The 14,592-nt window shown below is 41.5% G+C and overlaps 1 protein-coding gene across 7 annotated transcripts in view; it reads left to right on the top strand.

Annotated features, from left to right (window-relative positions):
- The window catches only part of CBFA2T2 (CBFA2/RUNX1 partner transcriptional co-repressor 2), a 66,738-nt gene that overhangs the window by 22,947 nt on the left and 29,199 nt on the right, over nt 1-14,592 (top strand). The window contains exon 1 of one of the 7 annotated variants that reach the window (XM_083508086.1): nt 408-696. The exons of the other annotated variants lie outside the window; for them this stretch is intronic. The gene's annotated coding sequence lies outside the window, so the exon portion shown is untranslated. Of the gene's footprint in view, nt 1-407; nt 697-14,592 lie in introns of those variants that run through there. 7 annotated transcript variants of the gene reach the window in all.

The following is a 14,592-nucleotide window of genomic DNA, read 5'->3' as shown; positions in this document are numbered from 1 at the left end:
TATTAGTCTCCAGTGTGCATGTTTCATAAAAGGCAAGAAGAGCTGGAGGAGGATAAAGATGAGGCTTTTGACATGGTCAGTCCCGCTGGACATGCAGTGCCATCGCCGTTGCCGTTACTCACCAGGGTTGATCTTGGATAGTTTTAGCACGGCGCTGTCTCCCCCCTCCCCCTGATTTGGCTATAAACAAATTACAAGTCTTTAACATATTAATGTCAGACTTAATGTGAAAGCCACCAGTAGGTGTGTACTTAGTGACATCAGCTGGCAGAGAGTCCTGGTAACAGAGAGCAAGTGACAGGGAGGCGGGCGGGGGGGGGGACTAGAGAGAGAGAGAGAGAGAGAGAGAGAGAGAGAGAGAGAGAGAGAGACGTGTGTGAGAGCAAGAGCGAGAGAGCGCATATCTGGGTATTCTGGCAAGGTAAAGAGCTGGTCTGTTTGGCAGGACCTTCCCATCTGGGATCCATCTGTGTTTCTCTGGAATCAGACAGGCGGCTCCAGTCAGTGAGAAATCGCAGATGTGAGGAAGCTGACACATGTCCAGCTAATGAAAAGAGAAGGAAGGTTTGTCACAGACTCCGCTTGAAGATTAGGAGCTGCAAAAGAAGACCCATTTTTATTTATATTTTAAAGAAATCGGGTGTCTTTTGGGCAGCAGCCTGGTTGTTGTTGTTGTTTGGCCTTTGGGTGCATACGGTAAGTGAGCTCCTCTAAATAATACTCATCTTAAAGAAGGCTGTTCTGATGTCAGTTTTACTGGGATTTTTTTTTTTTTAAAAGCTGTTTTGTGGCCTAAATTGCACCAGAAGCACAATTTTATTCATTAGGTTGGTGCCTCTGTGTGTGTGCATGCAAGAGAAAATGTTAACAGATGCAGTACTTTGCTACAGCTCCCTCCCCGCTCCCTAACCAACCCTCAGTTTGACTGCAGTGCCTCTGCTGTGTCAAAACTTCATTAGATGAGCAGGTTTGCTACATGGATTTTCGTAGCTGAGAGAAATAGCAGTGCAAATGCCGTATCTTTCTTTTGCCATGAGGAAACATTATTTCTTAGGAAGGATGCTAGCTTTCAGTAATTCATAGTGTAATGGGATGTTTTTTTTTTAAAATAAATATATATGATGCCATAGACTTTACACTACAATAATTTTTTTTTTTTAATATTTGCATAAAAATGACAGTCATGCAGTAATGGGATAAACTCAAGCAGTGAATTCCAGTTTTCATTTCAAATAATTTTTAATGCTGTTTTTTTTTTAAACGCATATTGTTCTGTTTGCATTCCTGTCAGGCTTGCGTACACTTAACATGCTCCCTCTCCTGGAAAAAGCAGCAGTTAATGCTGCCGGTGTTTAACTCTTTGGTGCAGTTTATGGTGCAGCAGTGTGCACTCATTATAAAAGTCTTCATTGTCAAGGTATATTTGTGTGTAATGGGTCGCTACAGGACCTTGGATTCTGTTTTGCGCACCCAGGAAGTGCCAAATCATTGTTTGCCCCAAATTATTGTTTTCTTTTTTTGTGTACAGGATTCAAACTGTTGACCCACTATCATTTTTATTTTTCTGTGTTTCCATTAAATGCTTCACCCAGTTACTTAAGAGATCAGACTGGAAAGGTTTAAAGATGTGCATTCGTCCTTTGGGACACCTAGACCAAGGCAGGTTTATTCCCTAATTCCCACTTGCTTTTGTTTGGTTCATGCAAAATGGTGGGGCTTCCCTTTTTAGCAAAGTGATAAATAGTACTATGCATGTGTTCACTGCTAACAGCCAAATCCCCCAGTCTGACATACTGCATTATAACAATGCCTATGCTCGCATCCCAAACAACATTTGCTTTCCTAAACCTGAAAACATAGGGACTTGAGCAAGCTTTCTCTTCTGCTTAGTTGTGGTTATTCAGAGCTGAAAGCAATGACTGCAACTGTGAGCTTACCCTTTGCTCCCACCTCATTTTTGGTCCTTTCTTTCAATTTATGTTAGTGTGCTGCTAAGAAATAGTTTACAGAAGTAGGCAGTGTTGCTTTTTTCCTCATCAGTAATGCACATACAAAAAACATAGTTGGTGTTGCTTCATGACATAAAATGTCTTGTGTGTCTAGCTTGATTTCCTCAAAGGCTCATGCAGTGGTCAGTGTTGCTAATGAGCTCCTTGGAAGTGTGAGGCTATATAGAGAAACCAGCAGTAGTTTATTGTGAGTGTCTCTGTGTGTGGTGTACTATTCCTAATCTAGCACCAGGAGTTTGATAAGTGTGTCATCTTTAGGAGCTACAATGAGAGTTAGGGGTTGGTTGGATGAATGTAATTTACTAGAAAGTCCCTGTAGAAAGCCATTTGACTGAAGCATGTTGGTCTACCCATAGATATTTATCAGTATCTTCAGATATGAATACTTGAGGTGAGGTCCTTCAGTAAGTTTTTGACCATAGGACTGGGGGTCTCATTCTTACGCTAAAAGCATAAAGCTACTTTTAGAATTCCAGACACTCAAGCTATTGATAGAGAGCTTCTCAATAGCTTTGAGAAGAATTTCCGTAACTTGAAAGGCTAGACTTCAGAGAAGAAAGACCTCAAACTCTGTTTTGAATAACATAAGAAGAGAGATGTGGTCCTTCTGGTCTCTCTAGGCCACATCTCTCATTGACCCTGCTTTTACCCTTCTTGGTGTTTTTGCATGGCGGGAATGTATCTATGAACTCTGATAAGACTTCATGGTTGCTTGGATGCGTGAGGGTGTATCAAAACTCGCATAATATTCACATTCATTTCTCTCCGCACTTTTGCCTCTGACCCCGCTAACCAGTGGCATACCGCCCCCAGAAGGTTGTGCAGAAGGAAGTGTGTTCTTCAAGCTGAAAAGTGTTCCCCATCCCTTGATTAAAGTAAGCCAAGAACTGTTGCTCAATTGAGAGAATGCAGTTCAACAAAGAGACCTGAGTATTTTCTTTACTGTAAAGGCTGCAGCATGAATACTTCTCATTGTAAAGAACTTACCAATGTGGCTTTTGTTGTTCTCATGCCCCCTTTCCCTCTGCAGATCTAATTGTTTGACAAATATCATTAGTAACCCAAAGTCCACTGATCATAAACACCATATTATTGTATGCTATTAGCTCTGTACAGTTGAATATCAAAAGACTCAAAGTTGAATTTTGTTCCTATTCATTTTCAAGTTGTTTGTAGCCTATTTCAAGTTTGCATTGGTGTGAATCTGCTGTAAATGCAAGAAGTGCCATGTCTGTTGGTTTGCAGATATTTTGCCACCTGCTTGCGGGGTGGGGGTGGGGATGAGAGGTTAAATATGGAGAAATTGGTTGAATTCTGAATGGATACAGTTAAAGCTGTCAAACAAAATTTTGAAATTACACAGCCCAGTAATTGTAAAGTTTCCAACTTCCTGATGACTTAGGGTGGTATTCAGCTAAATCCTATGCAGAGTAGACCCATTGAAAATAATGAACCTAAGTTAGTCATGCTCATTAACTTCAATGGGTCTACTCTGAGTAGTATTGAATACTACCCCAGTTGCCTAAAAATGTTGATGTTGGTACTCAATAATTTGAATCCAATGCTAATTCATTTCTTGCAAGTGCAATCATATTAAGCACATCCTACAGAAATATTAGCACTATTTCTTTTATAAGGTGGTATAGCTTCTGGTTGTGTTCATTAGAAAGGGGCTGTGCCAGTTTGGGGTACTTCTGTACTTGAAATCAAGCTTAAAGAGTGCCCTCCCTGGATCTGAAATTTTAATGTTAAAATAAATAAATCCAGGTGTAATTTTGATGGAGGGCAATGGCAGCTTCTAAGATGTGCTGATTGAAATACATTGCTTCATGCTAAATTTCAATTTGTATATGGTAAAGGTAAAGGTACCCCTGCCCGTACGGGCCAGTCTTGCCAGACTCTAGGGTTGTGCGCTCATCTCACTCTATAGGCCGGGAGCCAGCGCTGTCCACAGACACTTCCGGGTCACGTGGCCAGCGTGACAAGCTGCATCTGGTGAGCCAGCGCAGCACACGGAACGCCGTTTACCTGCCCGCTGGTAAGTGGTCCCTATTTATCTACTTGCACCCGGAGGTGCTTTCGAACTGCTAGGTTGGCAGGCGCTGGGACTGAACGGCGGGAGCGCACCCCGCCGCGGGGATTCGAACCGCCGACCATGCGATCGGCAGGTCCTAGGCGCTGAGGTTTTACCCACAGCACCACCCGCCTTCACTAATTTGGTACCCTCTAGATGTTTGGCCTACAACAACCCAGATGTGGGTTGTGGTTCAAAACTTCTAGAGAGCATCAGGGTGGGGAAGGCTGTCCTTGGATAAGGAAGGTGGTTTCTTTTGACTGGATCACCTTTCTGGGCCATTCTGGGCAGCTACATTTTTCACTCTTTCAGCAATGGAAGGTATGATCCATTCAGAAACTACTTTTGAGACTAAATTGGAAAAAATGACTTAGCCAACTGTACTGATTCAGGCACCCTAGAAGTTGAATAAAAGGCAACAAGATAAAAGGAACTGCTAGGAACTAGTTTTTTCTCAGTCACTCCAAATATTTTAACTTTACCACAAGTTAAATATTAACATATTTCATGTTTCTCAAGGGCTAGATGTGGCAGTGACTTCGCCCTCTCGAATCTCTGTACTGTGTGAGAGGGAATTGGATAAAGCTTTGATGGTCTGTCCACAGAACAAGTTTTCTGCTATTCTGAGATGAAGTGGATTTAAATATAGGCTATGGGTGTGGGTTTCTGAGCTGAATCTTGAAACATTCCCACTTCTGCTTTTAACGATAGTATGCTCCCAAGATCTCATAGCCTCCTGACTGTAGCATAGACCTACCAGGAAAGAAGTTTCTGAAGGGACCTTTTGTGGACTTTCCCTTGCTATGTACATTTCCTCACTAAAGGCTCTTGCTCCCAGTGGCATATTTGCAGCATGAAGCTTAACACGTTCTTTTATATTCAGTCCAGTTGCGCTTCCAAGTCCTTTTGCAAGTTAACGATAGCTCAGTAGGTGATTGTCTTCCCAAATATGAAGCGAGTCTTTTAGAAATGGCACATATTGGGCAGAGTTCTGCTATGTCACTCTGTTGCTTGGCTAATGGCACAGATTTGTGTGGGGTGGGGTGGAGAGACAAAACCTGTGAGATCCTGGAAAAAACCCCACGCACCCTGTATACCATGGAAGCAACTTGATTCGCAGACTTTCCATTTAACTTAATTTGACTTTCTCTCACTTTTTCAATGGGTCTCTTTGCCCTGTTCTGTGAGGTGAATTGTGATCGCCTTCTGTCATTCGGCGCACTCTGGTAGGCTAGACAGAGAAGGGACCACTGGAGCCTTTGAAAGAACTCAAACTTGTTGCTTGTACGGCAAGCTGTGAATATTTAAAGGCCTCATATGGCTTTCGCAGGCTGGTGGAGAAGGAGGGGGATGGGCTACTTTGTGAGGGTAACAGATGTGCCCTGTGCTGTTGACGCGTGCCAGCTCTGTTCCTCTGCTCCTAACACCAGGTGCAGCTATTGTTCCAGCCGGTCTCTATTCAACCCATCTCATCTGTTACTTTGCTCTTTCTAGCTCATTGTTTTGGAGGGGAAATTAGCATTAAAAACCGATCCCCAAGCCCCTCGTGTCCCTCAACTGCAGGTGACTGTTATTGGCCCCAGCTGCCACCCTTGCGCTTGATTACATCCATATGGGCTTGTGGTGGGAAGTAGTATCCACTTACCAATTTCTCCACCCTGAAACACACACACTTTATTATCTGCAAGGAACAATGTCCTGAAATCTATTAGGCTCCCCCCATAGGCTTCCCATCAGTCAGCATTACAACTATGGCAAACATTTTACAAGTGAAGCTAATTACACCCTCTCCTCTCCTCCCCTCTTCCTTCAATGCTTCCCAGAAGCGCAATAAGCATTGGCTAGCGAGGGAGTGCTCTGAAATAGCCAAATGTGTGAGGATTTTTCACTAGCTGGAAGGACCCTGCCAGCGGTTAGATGATCATCAATGGAAAGTATTTAGCCAGTGAACTTTTTTGTCCAGTTGAACCACTCCTATAAATGACATGAGGGAAGTGCTGCCTCAAGAGGAAAGTGGTAACGTTTACATACGGCTTGTTAGTTTGCTAAAAATAAGTCTGTGGAGCCTGAAAGAAAATTTGTATTCTTCCCCGTATCAAATTCCACCTTCATCTAAAGGCACAATTTACTTGGATGTTTGCCAGCACAAGCACCATTGAAACAAATGACTGATGAGTTTCAGCTGAGATCTTGAAGGAGAACCCTGTAGGTTTGCCTGAGCTCCTCTTAAGATAAGTTATTAACATTTAATCAAAAGTGTTGTATGTGCCCCCCCAACCTTAGATATGTTTCTGTTTTGCAAAGTTGAGCCTAGCTAAAATGCACGGTTAAACAAAAAAATAAATAAGAGGATTTCTGTTTTGTTTAGAAAGAGCTAGAGGCAGCCTATAATTTGAACAAGGAAATGATGTGGTATCAGGATTTGCTAGTGATCGTGAAATCATTTTGTTTGGTTCCTAGCCAACTTGTTTTTCTGGATAGCTGGTCCACTAGATATTATGCAGCTTGACATCTTAAGTTTCTTCCCACCCCTCAATTGTGTGTGTGTGTCAGCACTGTGCAATCACAACATAGGAGGCAAGTTTTTAAAAGGAGGGGGGGAAATCTGTAGTTTCTGTGTTCAGATGAAACGGGAAACAATACCTGGTTTCTTTGCAAACTCCTGCAACGAGTGTAGCAAAGCTGCAGACGGTGTAGCCACCAAGTTCATTTATATCTCTGCTTATTAAGCAAAGGTATGATCGTTTTGATCACAGCCATTGTCTTCATGCAGGAAGAAGACTGAAACCACTCATATCACTGATAATATGCACTACCCCTCACATGACCAGCTAACAGTTTTGTGGATTAGTAAGAGGTGGATATTCTTTTCTTGAAGGAAGTAAAATATGTACCCTTTGCCAAAACAGAACTTACAATTTCTGTAACAATTTTGTTGTGTCACATATGTTTTAGGAGTTTCAAAGGGAAATAGTTTGCTCAGTGTTGTTGCAACGCAGGATGTTCTTGGAAAGGTTGGCTTTAGCTATTGCTTTGTTTGGGGTTTGGTTCTTCGATGCAGACAGAGGGTGTGTGAGGGGTGCATCTGTCTGTCTTGCATTCAAACTGTACCTTGAGATCCTGTGGAGAAAATGGACATCAATTACCGAGAGGTTTAAACACACGAGTATTTTGCACGCAGAGCAGGTGGAAGAAGGAAGCTGATTAGGCCCATGTAAATGGGAGCCATTATGTTCAAGGCTAATTCTTCAAAATGAGCATCTTAAATCACACATACAGATCCTCAATTTTATCGCGCACTGTAGCACTTAGCAACCTACTTCCTGTGTACTGTGCTTAAGTGCATATTATAAAGCATAGTGGCCACTTAGAAAAACTAGGTAGCTTTGTGTTTTGAACACATAGCAACATTATATTAATATAATAGTTTTGCCTGGTGGTTAATCCGGCTGTGAGCTAAATTGTAGGCATTCTATTATTGCAGATGGGCTTGTAACTTTCGGTAATCCTTAATTCCTCTGTTTAGCCAACCCATGAAATACTGCTAATTCCTGTCTCTAACTTTCAGGGGTGTGGACAATTAATACTGTACTTTGGTTTTCCACCAATGTCTAGCAGATGTTTTGATTTTTCTCTTTCTTGGAGAGAAACTCCTCTGGATAGCGTATATAGGCCCCAAACCTCAGGACTCTGCTTGTCCAATTTTGTAACGTGTTTTAGAAAAACATTGAGACCCTTTAAGCTCTAATTTTTGTTTCTTCTGGCTTACAGTCACTTCAGAGTTCTCTCCCCCCACCCTCCGGTCACTTCCCTGTCAAAACGAGAAGTAGCTTCATTGCACTCATATCTTGGTGAGAAAAAAATTCAATGTTCTGGCTTCTGTTGTTGAATGTGTGGGTGGGTGGGACAGAATTGATTTTTCCTGCTGTGTTTACAAATTAATGGGACAAACCTCCCAGCTGGTAGTGATCAGGAAAGTTGTTTCCTTCCAGCTGCTGACATAATCATTTAGCTAATGTGGGCTGTAGAAGAGTAGAACTTGTTTCATTTTGGAGATAGCACACAGTGGATTAGGACATTACAAACAAGCATAGAAAGAAGACGCTCTAGTTTTGTGTTTTTGTTTTGGTGGCGCTTATGTAAGGTGTAAGTGAGCTGGAACTCTTGCATCTTACTGCATAGGAGACATGAGAATTTTCTGACTTTTATATTACAGTGGTACCTCGGGCTACATACACTTCAGGTTACATACGCTTCAGGTTACATGCGCTTCAGGTTACAGACTCCGCTAACCCATAAATAGTGCTTCAGGTTAAGAACTTTGCTTCAGGATGAGAACAGAAATTGTGCTCCGGTGGCGCGGCGGCAGCAGGAGTCCCCATTAGCTAAAGTGGTGCTTCAGGTTAAGAACAGTTTCAGGTTAAGAATGGACCTCCGGAACGAATTAGGTACTTAACCTGAGGTACCACTGTACACAGGAAGTGCAAGTCACTTGCTCATTCTGTTATGCACTTTATTTGTAGCATCCAAAGTTGCCTACCATCAACCTCTGCAATTGCTAGTGATCTTGTAACAGGGGGAAGTGTTCTCAAAATAGCTTCCACCTGGGGTCTCTGATTTCTCCAGTGGGCATTGTAGACTATGTGACTTTGAGCTTATGGTTTCAAGTCATAATGCTGGGAATATCTTAAAGCACAGCAGCAACACTGAAACCTTCAAGTAGTTATTCAACAACAGGAACAGCACAAACCTGGTTCCCAGTATTATAGAAGAAGTGATGCTAATACAGTGGCACCTCGGTTTACAAACTTAATCCGTTTCGGAAGTCCGTTCTTAAACCGAAACCGTTCTTAAACAGAGGCACGCTTTCCCTAATGAGACCTCCCGCCGCCAGTGCCCTTCCACCGTTCGGATTCTGTTCTTAGACCGAGGTAAAGTTCTCAAATTGGGACACAATTTCCAGTTTTGCGGAGTTTGTAAACCGAATCGTTCTTAAACAGGACTGTTCTTAAACTGAGGTACTACTGTATTGCCATGAAGGCAAAGCTGAAAAGCTTATATTGCAGTCAATTAAGTAGGGCGCACCACATTGGAAACCAAGTTTCAGGTAGGTACCTATCATACTATTTGGGCTTGTGGTGAAAACACTTATCAGATTGGGACATGCAACAGCTAATCCCAACTAGGGGGCGGGCCTAGACTGCAATCCGTAAAATTAGATAATAAAATTAATGTAATAATTAATAAAATTAATTAATAAAATTAATTGGACCCTCTGGCCAAACGCTGCCTGACCCAAGGCAATTTTTTCCACATTAATGTAGTGTCTGATGGTGACACTTAAGTAGCCACTTCAGCACAATGCAAATCTGCATTCCAGCTGTACTTGTTCCACCCACTTTCTCCAGGCCATGCATAATCGTACATATTTCTGTCATTTCACCTCTTACTTGCCTTTTCTCCAAACTAAAAACCGTTAACTAAAAAAAACCCTAATGGTAATGCCCCTACTGGGGGTCAGCAATGGCTGTCAGCAAAGCATGCTCCTCTTGAACCTCTATCTCCCTAGCAATCCCCCCCCCCCAAATGACACTTATTCGTCCATGGCAACTGAGAATGCTGCCACAGAATTGTAGAATTAGAAGCAACCCCAAGGATCATCTAGTCCAACACCATGCAATGCAGGAATTGCAGCTAAAGCATCCCCGACAGATGGCCATCCACTCTCTGCTTAGGAACCTCCACCACTTTCCTCCATTGGGCTGTTTGGGCTTTTTCTTTTTGATGGGGGAATGCCTTCTTTCCCCCTCTGTCCAAGCATGCTGATATATCCCTCTTGTTTCTCAGCTGTTCCATTTTGCCTCCATTTCACTCGAGCGTTTTCCATAAGCATATTCCTTTTTATATACCTTCCAACGTTTTGCTTGTTGCTTGCTGCATGAGGCCACCACCAAAAATAACTTTTGGTGAAGAAGCTCCCCTGCTGGACCAGCCTGCATTTTGGAGGCAGACTTGCTTGTAGCACTTTGCTTCACATCTGGGATTTTCAAAGAGCACGACTTTTCCTTGATGTTTAGTGACTCTCTGCTGGTTCTCATCAAGGAAAGTTGACCTTGTAGTGCAACTTTTTTCTCATCCCAGGTCAATACCTTTGCCTGTAATTTTCTTGACTGTGTGTTCTCTGGTTAATTAAACCTGACTTTCTAAATAGTTGTACATTTAAAAGCTGTGTTGTGCTTTTTCTCTCTCCATTTTTTAAAAAGAATACGTTCTCTGTGGGCATGTGCTACTTCTCAGCTTTTCATACCAGCTTGAATCTTCAAAGAATAAATAGTACCTAGACCAGCGTTTCACAAAATGGTGTTATCGACCCCCTTGAGTCAATGGGATTGTGCATGGGGTGAATAAAGGCCTAGACCAGAGCTTTCCTAACTGTGTGTCACCACACGTTAGTGTGTAGGTGTGTTGCGCGAACGCTACCTGTATTCCTCCTGGGGCTGGAAGGGCGTTAGTTTAACCTCCATTTTGCTGAATTACTGTGTTGTGAAGGGATGCATGTCTAAAAAGTGTGTCATCAACATGAAAAGTTGGAAAAGCTGTTGCCTAGAGGCTGAACGGGGGTAAAAAAGGTAGTAGAAATGAAGTTTACAAGATACAGTGCAAAGCATTTAATTAGGAACCATGAGGCTCAGAATAAGGGACACAAGCATGTTCAGAGCATACCTCTTTTGCCAGTGAGCAATTTCTGTACTTAATAAGGGGATCCCACAATACAACAGTATTATCAGACCATATTGCTTTATTGTTTTACTTTTTTTTTTTTACATTTTATCATTCCTAGTAATGATGACTGCTGATCAGTAAATGCTGATTATATATTGATATTTATTGATTTTTTTCATTTACAACCCTAAGAATCTGGGTTGGGATCGATGACAACTTTATAAGCTCATTGAGGGGTCAAAGAATTCAGAAGTTTGGCAAATTCTGATCTATGTGCTATTACCCTCGTTTTCTGAATAGTATCTATAGTGTTCTCTTTCCGTCTCAGTCTTTTTTTTTAATTCTAAAGCGAGGGTGAGACTGGGATGAGACTTGCCATATTGAATATGAGTCACACAGACTTTCTGAACTTGAGGACTTCAATGCTATATTGAGAGATCCTCTGCAATGACTTCTTTCATGAGTCTCCTAGTTATTAGATTATAGTTAATTGGGTAAATACCTCTTCTAGCTACTAAATGAGGACCTTGTCCCCAACATTTTTGAACTTGGAGAGGTCATTTTCTGTTGGAGAACATCCAGATTTGGTGTCTAATTGCTTTTATTTCATAACTACTGCAATTGCACCAAATGGTAGCATCTTTTCTCCTGGCTTCACTGAAGTTTCCGTTATCCTGTGTCTGTCTTGTCTTAAAACATTTGTGTGGGTTGCCCGTGTTCTGCTGTTCCCCACCCTCCCTCGGTCCCCAGCAAGCTAGCCATTATGAAATATTATTTTATTGCCTGGTAATTTTGCTAGCTTTCTGTAGTCTTGAGGAAGCCTGAGAACCTAAATAAACAATTTTTGTTAGTTTCAGTTTACTTTTCCATATAGTGTTTCTCAACTTTGAATACAGGTTCTTTAGGGCAAGCTACTGCAAATCACCCAAAGATCTACCTGTAGATTCCATTTTCACTTCTGACCATCCTTTTTTTTAGAGGAATTGATCTAGGGTGAGAAGGGACAGATGACTGAGTTAAATAGAAAGCATGGTTTTGTCAAGCTTGAGAGGTAGTGGCCTTGGCTAAGTTTGGAGGCTAAAGGCTTCTTTGTGGTGGCTGGCACCTTGTTTATGGAATGCCTTCCTTTTACATGCATGTCTGGTGGTGACGTCATTGTTGTTCCAGTGCCAGGTTAAGGCATATCTGCTTTACTTAGCACATTTTACGTCTTTGTATGAATGACTATTTTTAGCTTTCTCAGCTGTGTTAAATAACTATTAGTTGCCTCGGTTCACTGATGTCTTTAAGGATATGAATATTTTTATTGATTGGGTTGTTTATAATTTTATGTTGTACTCTGCCCTGGAATTGGTATTGATCAATAGCAGACTGATAATCATTTAATAAATAAAAACTATTCTTGTGGGTTTCATAGAATACCAAAGAATCTGTGTTCATCTGTTAACAGTCATGCTTGGAAATATGATTGGAATAATTGGCAAGATTCAGAAATAAGGAGCTAAGTGGGGGGAAATACAAAATCCTTCCTTTTCATTTTGGGATTTCTCAGGCAATTTTAATTCAGTACATTCCAGGTGGTGTTTTGTGAATTGAGAATAGTGAGAATGTGCACCTTGGTTCCAATTCTACATGTATAAGGCATCGTCTAAATTTGTTAAATGGGCTGTAACCAATGCTCATCCTACTCAAAGTAGACCCATTTAAATTAATTAATCTAAGTTAGTAATGCCCATTAGCTCCAATGAATCTACTCTGAGTAGGATTAGAATTGGAAACGACCCAATGTTTTCAGTATTGCTAGAATGTGCAAATTAAATTTGACCCTTTTGATTCATTATCACTTCCCTTGTTTGCCCAGATTCTCAACAAGTACTTATCCTTGTTTTACATCTGGTTCCCAGTTGGCTGTGATTGAAATTCAGGATATTAATGCCATATTGTGAAAACCTAAATGGATGCTGGCTGCCTAAGCGATGTGGTGTCATTGGGAGTTTTAGATTTTGACAGTGTACACTGTGTCTAATCCCAGAGATCTATGCAGTTTCAGATAGATCTCTTGTAATCATAGGGCTTCATATTTATTTCAGTGGAGGGAGCCAATCTATGTGTGCAATCTTTAGCAGGCTCTTTGGGGGGGCGTGGTGTGTGTGTGTGTGTGTGTGTGTGTGTGTGTGTGTGTGTGAAATAGAGAGGCTGTGGTGAGAGCTTTCTCAGTATCAGTGCTTCCTCACATGGAAAAGATTTCTGGATCGGGGTGTCTGTCTGTGGCTAGAGACATGACCTTGCCTAGGGGAGGACCACCTACATATCTGGGAAAATGTTATAAAGTGCTTTATAAATGTGTTTTAATTAAGCCTCTTGGGCATGCTTGTAACATACATGTGAGTGAAGAGCTTTATTAAACTCAGCATACAGATGGAGAAAGAGTTCTGGACCCCCTCCCATGATCTTGCAACCTGACACTACAACTTACATTCATTTGCAGCTGAGTTTAAACACTTTAGCTCTCCTCTTTTCTGGCCCTTTCTCTTCTGCTTGGTCAGATCCGCCTGGAGATGGCAGGCAATTCTCAAGGGCACTCGAGAGTTGGGATGAGAGAAGCAAGCAAACCAGGGTTTTGGTCACTAGGCAGGAAAGCCTGTTTTTCAAATTTTGGCTTAGTCTCAAAGTCATTAAATTTGGGAAGATCACTGTTTCTCAGCTCTTTCCACTTCCTCATCCGCAAAATGTAAATAATAATGCCATCGTGGTACTGCAATATACAAACGTCACTGATTAGGAACTATTTTATTAAATGTTTGTCCCATTCTTCCTCCAGGGAGCTCAGTCTTCCCCTCCCAGTTTTATCCTCTCAAAACATGGTATAGGATAAGCAGTTGTGTCTGGTCCAAGATTTGACATGGCACTTCATGTGCACTTTTGTTTCCCTGTGCATTTGGTTATATCCTACAATCTGCAATGTAAGCTGAAATTAATTGGTTGGTTGTGGGACGGGAGCCTGATTATAGAACCATGGTAGTTAAGAAATTGAGAAGGGAAAACTGGACATCATCCAAAATCAAATTTGACATTCACCTTGATCTATTCCCCCCCCTTTTTTGAGACTCACATTCTGAGATTTGAGGGAGAAAACACTTTAAAATGCCAATGTGAAAGCTGCCTATAAATATATAGAGAGTACAAAAAGACGTGGCTTGTTTTTTGCATGGAATTGTCCTCAAGACCAATATGTGTCCAACATTAAATATGCAAGTAAATCATCCATGTGTCTAGAGTTCAGAATTAAATATATACAAAGGGTTCTTTATTCAATTTTACTGTAATCTTCAGGTAAATTTTATAGGTGTAATAGGTTTTTTTAAAAAAGTTAGCATTTGATAGAATCTGCATTCTTAATAATTTTGGATCACATGAACAGTTGCCACTACAGTGGTACCTCAGTTTACGAACTTAATCCGTACCTGAAGTCCGTTCTTAAACCAAATCTGTGTTAAACCGAGGCACACTTTCCCTAATGAGGCCTTCCACCGCCGGTGCCCTTCCACCATTCGGCTTCCGTTTGTAGACCGAGGTAAAGTTCGCAAACCAGAACACTACTTCTGGTTTTGCGGAGTTCGTAAACCGAATAGTTGGCAATTTCTTCAAAATCATAGGCACACAAGTCCTCCCACACATTGGTTTAAATTAATACTAATCATGTCCCATTTGTTTATCTTAATACCATTACTGGGCAATGGAAGGGAAATCTTTCAGACAACCTGGTCCAGACTTATTTAGAGCTTT

The sequence above is a fragment of the Podarcis liolepis genome (assembly GCF_965112155.1).
Source record: "Podarcis liolepis genome assembly, chromosome: 6".
In the NCBI taxonomy this organism is placed as follows: Eukaryota; Metazoa; Chordata; class Lepidosauria; order Squamata; family Lacertidae; genus Podarcis; species Podarcis liolepis.
The sequence above is the reverse complement of the archived record's forward strand: the minus strand, read 5'-3'. Positions and strand labels throughout refer to the sequence as shown.